This window comes from Pteronotus mesoamericanus, unplaced genomic scaffold, assembly GCF_021234165.1.
Source record: "Pteronotus mesoamericanus isolate MK-2021 breed Mesoamerican mustached bat unplaced genomic scaffold, CSHL_Meso_final scaffold_137, whole genome shotgun sequence".
In the NCBI taxonomy this organism is placed as follows: domain Eukaryota; kingdom Metazoa; phylum Chordata; class Mammalia; order Chiroptera; family Mormoopidae; genus Pteronotus; species Pteronotus mesoamericanus.
The window spans coordinates 3,426,159-3,439,751 of NW_026555306.1; positions in this window are offsets into that span (position 1 = coordinate 3,426,159).

Sequence of the window (13,593 nt, forward strand, 5' to 3'; positions counted from 1 at the left end):
ATCCACTTAAATAATGCCATGTGACACATTTATGAAATACAACTATTTTTCCATGGTCATGGAGCAGATGATTTGGTATCGTTCCAATGGACATAATTCCAAATTGATCTACCTATACAACATAACTCCTATCGAAAGCCACCTGGCTATTGTGCAGAAACTGCAGTCTCATACTAATTTATAGGGAAATGGTGCGGAACCAGAGCAGCCGACACAAGGTACCAAAAGGGGAAACAGCTGGAGAACTTGAATGTCCCGAAGTCAAGACCCACTATAAAGCTATCATAAATGAGAACTGATTGACAACAATTGAACAGAATCAAGAGTCCACAAATATACCTTCACGTGCATAGTCAACTGACTTTTGGCAAGGTTGCCAAGATAACTCAATGAGAAAAGGATCGTCTTTTCAGCGAATGGCGCTGGGACGACTGAGATGCACAAGCAAAAGAGCTAAGTAGCGCTTGTTGCTCCCACCATACAAAAAAAATCACCTCAAAATGGACCGCAGAACTAAATGCAAAGTCTAAAACCATAAAATCCTTCAAAAAAGCTAGCGGTAAATCTTTGTGCCCTGGAAGAGGAAAGCAGGGGTTTCTTAGATGACAACAGAAGCAGGAGAGACAAAAATAAGAACAGATAAATTAGATTTCATCAAAATGAAAAGCTCAAAGGTCATCATCAATAAAGTGAAAAGACAGCTCATACTATGGGAGGAGATGTTTGCAAATCACATGACTGGTGAAAGAATTTTACCTAGACTATAACAATAAGTCAGCAATCAAAAGCAAAATAAAGAAGAATGCTGAACGATACAAACACATTTCTTTAAACAAAATACAAGAATGGCCAATAAGAACATGAGCTGCTCACCATTTTTAGTCACGAGGGAAATCATAATGAAAACCACGGGAACCATCGCACATCACTTGTAAGTGGATATCCATACTAGCCTCCATTACAGTTAACACGCTATATTATTTTGATTGGTTTCAGGTGTGCAGCATAGCAGTCAGACAAGCATGTACTTTATATACTCTCCCCCCGCCCACTATTTTAAGAAGAAGCCACCTGACACCATACGCGGATACTACAATACTGTCGGTTGTATTCCCTAGGCTGTCGCTTACTCCCCTGGAATTACTTTGTGCCTGCCAGTGGGTGCTTCTTACTCTTTCCACCTTTTTCACCCAGTTCCCCCCAACACCCCTCCGACAACCATCACTCTGCTCTCTGTGTCAGTGAGTCTGCTCCTGTTTTGTTTGTTCATCTATTTTGCATAGCAGCATTTTTCCTAACAGTCACCTATGGAAATTGAAAAACCCCCACTTCTATCAACTGACGAATGGATAAACGAAAGGTGGCATAGCCCTGCAGTGGGATATCACTGACAGCAAGAAATGAGACTGCTGCGCTACAACATGCATGAACCTTGACACCCCCACCCCATGCACAGTGAAAGAGCCAGTCCCAAAAGACCACGCAGGATTCCACACTATGAAATGTCCAGAGGAGTCAAACCCATGGAGACAAGCAGTAGGTTGCTGGTTGCCAGGGCACGGGAGGAGGGGTTACTGGGAATTCGTGGTGATGGTTGCCCAACTAAGTAAATACGCTTTCCAAGGGAACCACTGAATTATGTATGTTAAATGTTTAAAACGGCGTGTTTAAAGTTATTATATAAATTCTAGCTCAAAAAATTACTATTGAGAAGCAAGCGATTGGGGGAGGGGGAGGGAGAAACCCAGCCCCAGACATATTAGTTTGAAAACACGGTCATCCCAGCTTCTTGGGGTCGGGCAAGCCCCTCCCCTTCCCCGGCCCTCAAACGAAAACCGAGTCCTCCTGAAAACACGTACATTGCTGAACCCCTGCGTCACTGGCTCACAGTGCACGGACACTTGGACCCTAGGATTTTCCCCTCTAACATGACGCCGTGCATATTTTCCATGTCACCGAAATGTCTGTGAAACATTGGAAGAAATTAGGTCCCGGTGAAATCCATCGCGGTGCAGTCAGACACCGCCACGGTACTCAGCCACAGAAAGCCTGACACGAACGCATGGGTCCCCAGAGAAAAATATTCTCAAATTTCATTTAAAAGGCAAAAGACTGAAAGATATATGTGTGTTAAGTTTAAAACAAAAAAAGGTTCTGTTCCAATAAGCACGTACACAATGTTTGATATGCGCCAGGCACAGATGGAAATCCTTCACAATATGAATTCATTTTACCTGGTTTTCATCACCATTTTCCAGTTCCGGAAACTGAGGTACACAGGCCCTTGCAACTCACACAGGTCACACAATTAATAGCAGGCCAGGCTCTGACCTGGGGACCCCTACCCAGGCTACCTCTGACCCGGCTACCTCTAGTCATGTCAGTGCAGAACCTTCTGGAAAGTCACGCTAGGCGCTGTCAATAGGTGTTTTTTGAGGAGAGGAAGACAAAGGTTAAGGATGGGGAGGAGCTTTGCTTTACATTTTATTTACTCCCGAGCTGCTGATACTTACAACGTGCTGTTCTTATATATAAAACCAATATAAATCCAAAATACAGTAACGGAAATCATCAAAGAATGGAAACAGTCAAAGATTAAAAATAAAACTGTGATTTAACGTGTACATGAACGACTACTGATTACAAAAGAAAAATAAACAGGTCCTTAAACCAAACCTTTGTGTTTCTATCATCGATGACAAAAAAAGAAAACGCAAAAGACAGCTGAAGAAAAACCTGTGAAGAGGAAATTACTCTCCCGCCAAGTTTCCAATCCGTATGTGACTTTAGATTTCTACGGTTAACACCTTTTACCAAATATTTTGTGAGGAAATTTAAAAATATTTTTGGAATATTTTCTCTGAAAAACATTTTAATGTATAAAAGTGTGCACATGAAAGGAAGTAAACTGGGCACAAACTCAGTGTTTCCCCACTGAAAAGTACCTTGACATTTTTGAGGTCAATACTTCCGTATTTCCTGTGCCCACTCTGAGACGTGTACATATCATCTGATTTAAAAACCAATTATCAAAAAATAAAAATAAAAATAAAAACAAAGAACAAAACCGCAGGCTGACGATCCCTCAATGCTACTCAACCCGCCTCCCCTAAGGACGCGGGCCAGGCCCGCCCTCCGCAGCAGCAAATCGTGTCTCCGCCCCGTCCCACCACAGTCCTGTCACCCACTTTCTTGTCGCCTAATTTAGGACGCTTCCACTTGTCCTCTTTCCACCACAAACTGCAGTGGAACCCCTTCCCGAGGGCACTCTCCCAACTACAACTCACGGGGAAGGAACGGCGGTCACTGGCGACAGGCTCTGGAACGCCGGAGGCCCAACTTCCGAAGAGAGACGGGCCTGGGGGAGGGTATTGCGGCGTCAGCGCGGACCCCAGGGGCCCGGAGGGAAAGACGCCCAGAGCCTGGAGGGGCCTAACTGCCCGGCCGGGGTGGCGGGTTGGGCCGTGGGCCTGAGGAGCGACGCCTAGGACCCTGGACAGACGCCCGCGGGGCCCCGGAGCCTCCTCCTACAGCGGCCGAACCCGCGGACTGTGGGTTTCACTGCAGAGAAGCCTGAGTGCCGCCGGGCGCGCGCTGTCCGGGACCCGCGCAGGCGCGCAGCAGGGCCGGGCCCTGCCCACTCCACTCCGAGGCCAGAATAGAGCCAGCCCGGAGAGGGGGTAGGGGTGTGAAAGTAACTGTCCTGACCCAACCTTGCGCATGCGCCCTGTGGTTCCGGGCAAGGCCCTGCCCATCACAGGTCAACCACCTGCTGCAGCACTACGTCCTGAAATGATCTGGAGGCCCTGGATCAGGAGTCCATGTTTCCTCCGTCCCCCACGCTCAGTACAGGGCTGTGAGGACGACTTCATCTGTGCCAAGCCCTGGAACACACGCAGAGCCTCTACCCACCCGGGCCGTCCCACACCTGCGCCTCAAGTTCAGTCACGTCAGATCTTACCTCTGGCTTCCCGCCCAAACTCGGGCGCATGCGCACACAGCTCCCAGGCCCCCAGGCAGTCTGGGACCCAGCCCTTTACAGAATCTGTAGTTCTACTTGATTTACTATGAAACCAGTCGGGAAAGGACGACAGAACTATGAGGGACTTCCATGAAAGTCCGAGTAAGACATGACGATGAAATGTAGCGTGTGGTTCTGACTTTGGCCCCTTTGTTATAAAGGCAGCTTTAGAACAACGGGTAAAACCTGAAGGAGCCCTGAGGAATACATGGCCGTGATATAATTTCCTGATCTGGGATTTGGTTGTAGGGGACATGCCTTGTCTGCAGCGATTACACTCCAAAATATTCAAAGGTGAGGTGATGAGGCATATTGTTGGCCACTTATTTTTCGTTTAGTAAACAAAAGTGAGGTAATAATATTTATCTCATGGGATAGATGTGAGGATTAAATATACAATGTGAAAACTTGTAACAGCTCTTGGCACATAATCTCTCAATGAATTGAATATGTTATGATGTAAAAACCAGACACTAAACATATGTAACCAATGTGACCTTTATATGTATGCTGCTATTTCTTCTAAGCAAACACACACACATTTTTAGGCATTTATGGTTGTGTGTATATCATTGCATACATCCTAATTTGTACCACCAGAGGGCGCATCAAATTTAGGTTAGAGCTTGAGTGGTTTTTGGCTTAAAAAGACCGACCAGTGGCACTAACACGTTTTATCATTATAACTCCTTTATACTCATAAAAATTATTGAGGATCCGACTTGTGGTCAAGATGGAGACGAAGGTCAACACACTTCACCTCGTTGCACAGCCAGAAGAAGGATCACGACTAACCTCAAAAAAAAAAAAAAAAAAACACCCAACACTGCCAGAAAATTGACCTGTATGAAAGTCCCACAGCTAAACATTTAAATAAGCCATATTCATCCAGATGGCACACAAGACAAGAAGTCAAAGCAGCTCTGCCTAATACACAGAAACAAACACAGGGAGGCTGCCAAATCAAGAAAACAAAGAAATGTGGCACAAATGAAAGAATAGAACAAAACCCAGAAATAGAACTAAGTGAAATGGAGATAGCTAACTGATCAGATGCAGATTTCAAAACACTGGTGATAAGGATGCTCAGAGAACTCATTGAGTACGGCTAAAGTATAAGGGAAGAAATGAAGCCTACCCTAAGTGAATTAAAGAAAAATCCACAGTGAACCAATAGTGAAGGTAAGGAAGCCAAAATTCAAATCAACAATTTGGAACATAAGGAAGAAATAAACAACCCATCAGAACACAAGGAAGAAAGAAGAATTCAAAACAACAAGGAGAGACTAAGAAGAGCCTGGACATCTCCAAAAGGGCAAAAAGGGCCAAAATCTGAATCATAGGGGTGCTAGAAGGAGAAGAAAATGAGCAAGAAATTGAAAAAATATTGGAAAAAATAATAATGAAAGGAAAATTCCTTAATTTGGTGAAGGGAATAGACATACAAATCCAGGACATACAGAGAGTCCCAAACAAGTTGGACCCAAAACGGACCACACCAAGGCACATCTTAATTAAAATGTCAAAGGTTAGCCCTGGCTGGTGTGGCCCAGTATATTGAGCGCTGGACTGTGAAGCAAATCATTGCCGGTTTAATTCCCTGTCAGGGCACATGACTGGGTTGTGGGCCAGGTCCCCAGTGGGGGGTGCATGAGAGGCAACCACATATTGATGTTTCTCTCCCTCTCTTTCTCCCTCCCTTCCCCTCTATGTAAAAAAAAATAAAATAAAATCTTTAAAAAATGTGAAAGGTTAAAGAGAGAATCTTAACAGCAGCAAGAGAAAAGCAGAGAGTTACCTACAAAGAGTTCCCATAAGAATATCAGTTGATTTCTCAAAAGAAACTTTGCAGAAGAGACTGGCAAGAAGGACTCAAAGTGATGAAAAGCAAAGACCTACATCCAAGATCACTCTATCCAGCAAAGCTATCATTTAGAATGGAAGGGGAGATAAAGCTCTTCCCAGACAATGTAAAGCTAAAGGAGTTCATCATCACCAAGCCCTTATTATATGAAATATTAAAGGGACTTATTTAAAAAGAAGAAGAAGATCAAACTATGAACAGTAAAATGACAATGAACTCACAACTATCAACAACTGGACCTAATAAACAAAAACAAACTAATCAGACAACTAGAACAGGAACAGAATCACAGAATTCGAGATCATATGTAGGGTTATCTGCAGGGAGGGGGAAGGGGGTGAATGGGGGCAAAAGTACAGGGATTAAGAAGCATAATTAATAGGTACAAAATAGACAGGGGGAGGATAGGAATAGTATAAGAAATGGAGAAGCCGAAGAACTTACATGCATGACCCATGGACATGAACTAAGAGGGCAATTGCTGGAGGAAAGGGAGGAGTGGGCAAAGGGGGGTGAAGGGGGAAAAATTGGGACAGCTGTAATAGCATAATCAATAAAATATATTATAAAAAATATTGAGGATCTCCAAAGAGTTTTTGTTTATATGGGTTATATACAATAAGGTATACTTGTAAACCAATTCTCTGAAGGAAAAATAACCCCATGCTACAGTGTTTCTGTGGTGTAAAGACTTCCCCCATATCCCATTTCAAGTTACCAAAGGTGTAACGACCAGCTCACATGCATAAAACCTAACCCTTTGGCTCTCTATGGCCAGAAGGGGTCAGCACCAGCACACCACTGGATAGCTTTACCTTAATTAAATTCAAACTGAGAAAGTGTTTAAAGATCTATTCATTTACTTAACATAACAAGAATAAATCCATTACATGCTAACATCAGAGCAATGACATTATCACATATCATGAAGCCCCTGGAAAACTTCACTCAGACTAGCAGAAAAGGTAAAGAAAATAACCTCTCAGTATCATTACGGGACTAGTTTTGATCTTGCGGGCCCATGAGAGGATCTCAGTGGCCACCAGGGGTTGGCAGACCACACTTTAGAAATCACTGGCTTAGACTTTCTGTTCTTAACTCTATTCAATCCAATATCCTCCTTTTTAAAAACTCAATGTTTTACAATATTTTATTGTTATCAAATGAAATTCATACACAGAGTAACTTACTCCTACCTGTATATAATCTCGTGTAAAAAAATCATTGCAATATTATTATCTATAATATCAAAAAGAGACAAAAGAAAAATATAGTCTACAGTCCTTTACCAGATACAAGTGTGTAAGCACCAGGGATGTGTTTGGACTTTAGAAAGGTAGCACATGTCCTGGCTGGTGTGGCTCAGTTGGTTGCATGTGACCAAAAGTTCACAGTTCAATTCCCAGTCAGAGCACCTGCCCAGGTTGTGTTTGATCCCTGGTGGGTACAAGGAGGCAGCCAATCAGTGTTACTTTCTCACGTCAAAGTTTCTCTCCCCGCGCCCCCCCGCCCCCACATTTCCTCTCTCTCTAAGAGCAACAAAAAAAATCCTCATTTAATTGAAAGGTGACACATGTATGTGGCTTATACGATATAACAGCTCAGCTGGAGTCAGCGTGGCTCCTGGCATCAGACACGTTCATATTTCTGCAGTGAAACATGAGCTATTCACACCAAAACTGGGATAAGTACAGATTACCAAATAAGTTTTATCAGGTCAGATTTTGCCATCAAGCAAGTTAGACAACAGTCTCTCTTTTGCAGTTATTTGGACGCTGGAATTGTCAGTGCCTGATAATGAGTATGTAGTTTATAATACACAAGAGGTGTTTCGTTAGGTCGATGCTCACAGATATAACAGCCAAACATTCCTGCTTTTGATAAATTATGACTTTAGGTTTAAGGTGAATAAGACAATATGCAGTCAGCCCTGACTGGTGTGGCCCAGTTGGTTGGGCATCAAGCAAAGTGAAGGGTGATTGATTCATTTCCTGGTCAGGACACATACCTGTGTTCTGGGTACCATCCCCAGTTGGGTCACATATGAGAGGCAACCAACCAACTGATGTTTGTCTCACACATTAATGTTTCCCTCCTTCTCTTCCCTTCTATCTAAAAAAAAATCAGTCAAATACCGATTTTTCTTTATAGTTGACATTTTGAAATAAGGGCTAAATGAGTATATCCATGTGACTATTGCATATTATGAAAGAAGCAAAATCAGAGGGATGAGCTAGGTTGTCCGGGCTGTGCAGTGCATCACAAGAAGCCTGGAATCCCTGGCCTGGCCATCCATTGTCAGAGGCCCGACAGATTTCCATACACCTCCAGGACCTGCCCTGGCCACTGAGACTTGCTCACGGAGCTCTGAGAGGAGTGCGTGCACCCAAGAGAGGGTCCTCAGAACTCTGGGGCAGACTCCCTGGTCTCCCAGAGTTGCGTGAGCGGTTCTCCCGTAGGGGGCGTCAGGGCACTGAGGACAGGAGCAGGGGACTTGAACCACAGTGCCCATCAAACCACTATCAGTGCGGCTACCTGCACCAACATTTATATCAGCACTCGCACAGGAAACCATGACACACATGAGAATTTTACATGTATCTGACCATAGACATGAGTGTGAGCTTTTGCATGTTTTATTGATGACAGGTGCTTTATTTGCAGACCCCAGATATGCACCTCTCTCTCTTTCAGTGCAGCCGACATGCATCCATCCATGTGTCAACATCAACAGCATGCTAGTATCAAGGCGATGTGTCTAAGGTTAAGACATAGGTCTTGATACCATGTGTGTTGTCAGAATCCACATGGGCTGCTACTGACTTGTGTGTTAATGACAGCCTGTTTTATGATGCCTTCATGTGTAACATTGGCATACACATGGACATGTATGCATGTGGACATGTGGGTAGTGAAAGTACCTGTCTGAGACTTGTCTGTCCTCCCTCTAGGCTGGAGTCCCTTGACTGGCAGAGGCAGTTCTGATGAAGTTCTATGCCCCTGCTATCAGGCAGAGAAGAGATGCATCCTAAATGCTTGAAGGAATGAGCAACTGAATAAGTGAATAAATGAATGAATGACAAAGCCTATGACAGGAGACAAAAAAAAAGAGGTATTTCATATATAATAGCCAAGATACAGAAGCAATGAAGTGTTCATTGATAGACAACTGGATATAAAAGATGTGATACATAAATACAATGAAATATTATGCAGCCATAAACAGAACAAAATCTTACCATTTGCAACAGCATGGGTGGACCCAGAGGGCACTATGCTAAGTGAAATAAGTCAGACAGAGAAAGACAAATACCATATGATTTCACTTACATATGAAATCTAGAAAATAAAATAAATGAACAATCAAAACAGAAACAAAGCCATAGATACAGAAAACAGATTGATGGTTGCCAGATGGGAGGGCTGTTAGGGGACAGGGTAAAAAAGGTGAAGGGATGAAGAAGTACAAATTGTTAGTTACAAAGTAGTCACGGGGATATAAAGTATAGCATAGGGAATATAGTCAATAATGTTATAGTAAAGATGTATTGTGCCAGGTGGGTGCTAGACTTATCAGGGGGATCACCTTGTAATGTATATCAATGTCTAACCACTATGCTGTGCATTTGAATGTCCACTGTAATTTAAAAAAATTTTAATAACTGAAAGTGAATTAATGAGCAAATGAGTGCATGACAACCAGTATTCCGAACTCACCAGATGCCAGTTGCTATGTAAGCACTCACATGCCTGATTTAATTAAATCCATACCACAATCTCTACGATGTAGGAGCTATCATGACACCCACTGTACAGATGAGGAAAACTAAGTCATTGAGATGCTATGTAACTTCCCCACAGCCATACAACATGTAAATGGCAGAGCCTGGATTTGACCCGGGTCTCCAAACGTCAAAACCTGCATTCTTAACCACTGACCCATCCTATGTGATGGGATAATCCCCTCCCCCAATTCCAGGCTGCCATACTGCCAGGGCAGGTACTCAACAAGCTAGAAAAACAGAAGGCATCCTTTTACTGTCAATTCAAAGAGGAGAAAAGAGGTAGAGACACTCCTAATGAGGCTGAGAAGTTCTGTACAAAGTGGTAACCCCTGATCCTGTCAACTTGGGGTAGGGGCGGAGGCTGTCCTGTGGACATTTAACTATAGGCAAGAGGAGTAGAGGGGTCCTTCTCCCGCCCCCACCATCATGGATCCATAGCTCTTGTATTAGTGAGGATGTAGAGATAGTTCAACCCTCGTTCACAGCTGGTGCAGCCACTGTGGAAATAATCTGACAGTTCCTCAAGAAGTTAATAATTACCAGATGATCTAGCAATTCCACTCCTAGGCATATACCCAAAGGAATTGAGAGCAGGTGTTGCAACAAGCAACTGTACATGAATGTTCACAGCAGCACCATTCACAACAACCAAAAGATGGAAACAACCCAAATGTCTAGCAACTGAGGAATAGATAATAAAATGTGGGATAACCATACATTGGAATAATATTCTGCCATAGAAAGAAATGAAGTGCTGATCACTGCTACAAGGTGGGCTATTGCATGAACATTGCAAACATTATGCTTCAAACAGTGTAAGAAGACATAGACGAAAAGCACATATTGCATTATTTCATTTATATAAAAACATCTGAAACAGGCCCTGGATGGTGTGGCTCAGTGGATTGAGTGTCAACCTGAGAACTGGATGGTCACTGGTTCAATTCCCAGTCAGTGCACATGCCTGGGCTGCAGGCCAGGTCCCCAGTGAGGGGCGTACAAGAGGCAGCCACACATTGATGTATCTCTCCCTCTCTTTCTACCTCTTTTCCCCTCTCTCTAAAAGTAAATAAATAAATAATCTTTTTTAAAAAAACAACTAAAACAAGTAAATCCATAGACACAAAAGGTAGGCTGGTGGTTACCAGGGGCTGGATGGGATGGGGATGGGGGGTGACTGGGGCATTTTTGAGGGGAGGTGATGAAAATGTTTTGGAACAAGGTACAGGTGGTTGCACAACATCACGAATGTACTAAATGTCACTGAATTATACACTTACAAAATGGTTATTTTTATGTTATGAGTTTGACCTCAATAAAAAGACAGCTATTCCAAATCATAAAAATTAAAAATTCAGTTCCTCAGCACACTCAGAACATTTCAAATGTTCAGTAGCCACATGTGGCCAGCGGCTACTATATAGGTCAGATAAGATATAGAACATTTTAATCATTATAGAATGTTCTATTGGACAATGCTGGTCTAGACTTTCTTAGAGTCTAAATCTGGCTGATTGTTTTTTCATGGTGTTGTCTAGCCTTTTCCTCTGTTCACTGTATTTTCTGTAAACTAGTAGTTACATCTGGAAGCTTAATCAGATTCAGGTTCAATTATTCTGGTGAAAATATTTCAAAAGTGTTGTGTCTTTCTCACAGGGGGCACATCAAGCTTGGTTGTCTCCTCTGTCTGTGTGTGTGCGTGCGCACGCGCGCGCCTGTGCATTTTGTCTCATTGGTCACAGGAAGTCACATGACCAAGTCCAAACTCCCTGGGCCAGGGAATTTATCTGATTTAGGAGGGCTTCTAAAGTCACGTGGTAAAGTCATGGATGTATACAGTTCTATGACACAGAGGGAATGGAGATTTGGAAACAATAACATACTACAGGGGATTTTTTTTTTTTTTATCAAATGCATTTTTCAGAAATGACTGAGTTACAGAGAAGTTAAGTAATTTGCCCAAGATCACACAACTGGCAAGTGACGGAGCCAAGATTTGAACCCCAGCAGGCTGGCTCCAGAGCCCTGGATGGAAACCGCTGCACTACAGGAAAATAATGGAGCTCACCCTACCAGGCCGTCATGATGTTCCAGTAAGAGCAGGAATGCAAAGGGCTTAGTACAGCACTTGGCACTGGACCCAAGCATGCTGCTCAGGACTCAAGCTGTTTATTTCCATCACCTAATTCCAGGTTGGCCTTGGCTTGAGTTTGGAGGGACTTTCTGCCCCTGGCAGTGTTCCAGGAATGCCAGCTGGCCTTTATAAACCCATATTATTAGGAGTCAGAGTCAGGGGAAGAGAGAGTGAAGATAAAAATCAGAGCATAAGAGGGAGCTATAGAGAGGTTTGGAGCAATTTCCCCCAACCTTGGGCAAGAGGGAGGGTGAGTCATACAGAGGTAAACATCAGCAAGTGAAACATCTGAGCAGCTGGACTGGAGACAGTAACCAGAGACACCGACTTACCAAGAATTGGATAGGTGCATGGTTCTGGGTTTTTGTTGCTGAAACCTGTTTCCCTGTAAATAAGACAAGTGTTTCTTCTCCAGTATCCTGAGGCCAAAGATCTACCTCCATGGTGCTGCTCACAGGCAGAGCTCCAAGATACCGTCCTACTAAGATTGTGGCAGATATTTCTCCAAAACAGCCATAGTAATATTTCCAGTCTCACCTGTTCTTCCTGTTGAAGCTTACTCCTCCCCATCAAGAAGTCGAATCTGTTTTCCTCCCCTTGAAAGCTGGGCAGGACTTTGTGATTGCCTTTTACAACAAGAACGAAACTGACACTGTACAACTTCCAAGGCTCGGTCACAAAGGAGACACTGAGTAACTTGCCCAAGATCACACAACTAGCAAGACAAGGCTCCCACCAGTCTCCTTGCTCCCTTTCCCTTTCCCTTGGGACCCAGCCACCATGGTGTGAGGAAGCCCAAGCAGCCACACAGAAAGGTCATGTGGTGATGTTCCAGCCTCAGCCTCCAGGTGAGGTCCCTGCTGACAGGCAGTATCAACTGCCAGACAAATCGGTGAGGAAACGTCAGGTCATTCCAGCCCACAGCCTTTAAGCTGCTCCAGCAAATGCCAAGCAGAGCAGAGATGAGCTGTCCTCACCAAACTCTCCCCGGATTGCAGGTTCACAAGCAAGAAAAATCTTCTCACTGGCGTGGTTTGTTTTGTAAACCAGAGAGTTTCCTGCTCTTTCCCACCTGAGGGGACAGAGGACTTCCTTCCAACCTAACTCAGATGGCGCTTCCCTGCTCAGAGTCCCCCCGGCCCCCATCTCCTTCAGAGTGGTGTTCAATGCTAACCCAGATCACAGGTGTCCGGTGCATTTGTGTACAGATAGGTTTTAGTTCTGCTTTAATGTTTGTATAACAAGTGCCAGTTTTCGCTGGGCACTGTAAATCCCTCAGGTTGGCTCCTGGCCATGGCTTGGATAGCCCCTGCTTCTCAGAATAGCGCACTGCTTTCCCTGCAGCCTGTTCTAATTTGGGCCTCATTTTCTCACCCTCCTCATGCCTCCACTCGGAGGCTTGGAGATATTTTCTCTGGTTATGCCTTGATTCTTTTGGGTGCAAGCAGCTAAAATCCACCCAAACTAATCAAAACACACAGTAAATAAATAAAGCAGTACTTAACAGCAACAGCAACAATAAAAAAATCCCCATTAAGGTTTGACAAATTCAATTGGAGTGCAGGTATGGATGAATCCAAGCACCCAAGTGCTGGTGTCAAGTACGTCCTTCATAAAATTTTCATTTCTCCCTGTATTGATTTTCATCTCATAAGTCCTCTCCTTTTTTGATGGCAGGGTGAGCTCCATCAGCTCTGGCTCACTTCCCACCTGCAGAAATAGAAAATCTCTTTTTTCTGATGGTTGTATCAAATGTCTCAGGGTTGGTTCTCACTGGGCCAGGTTAGAG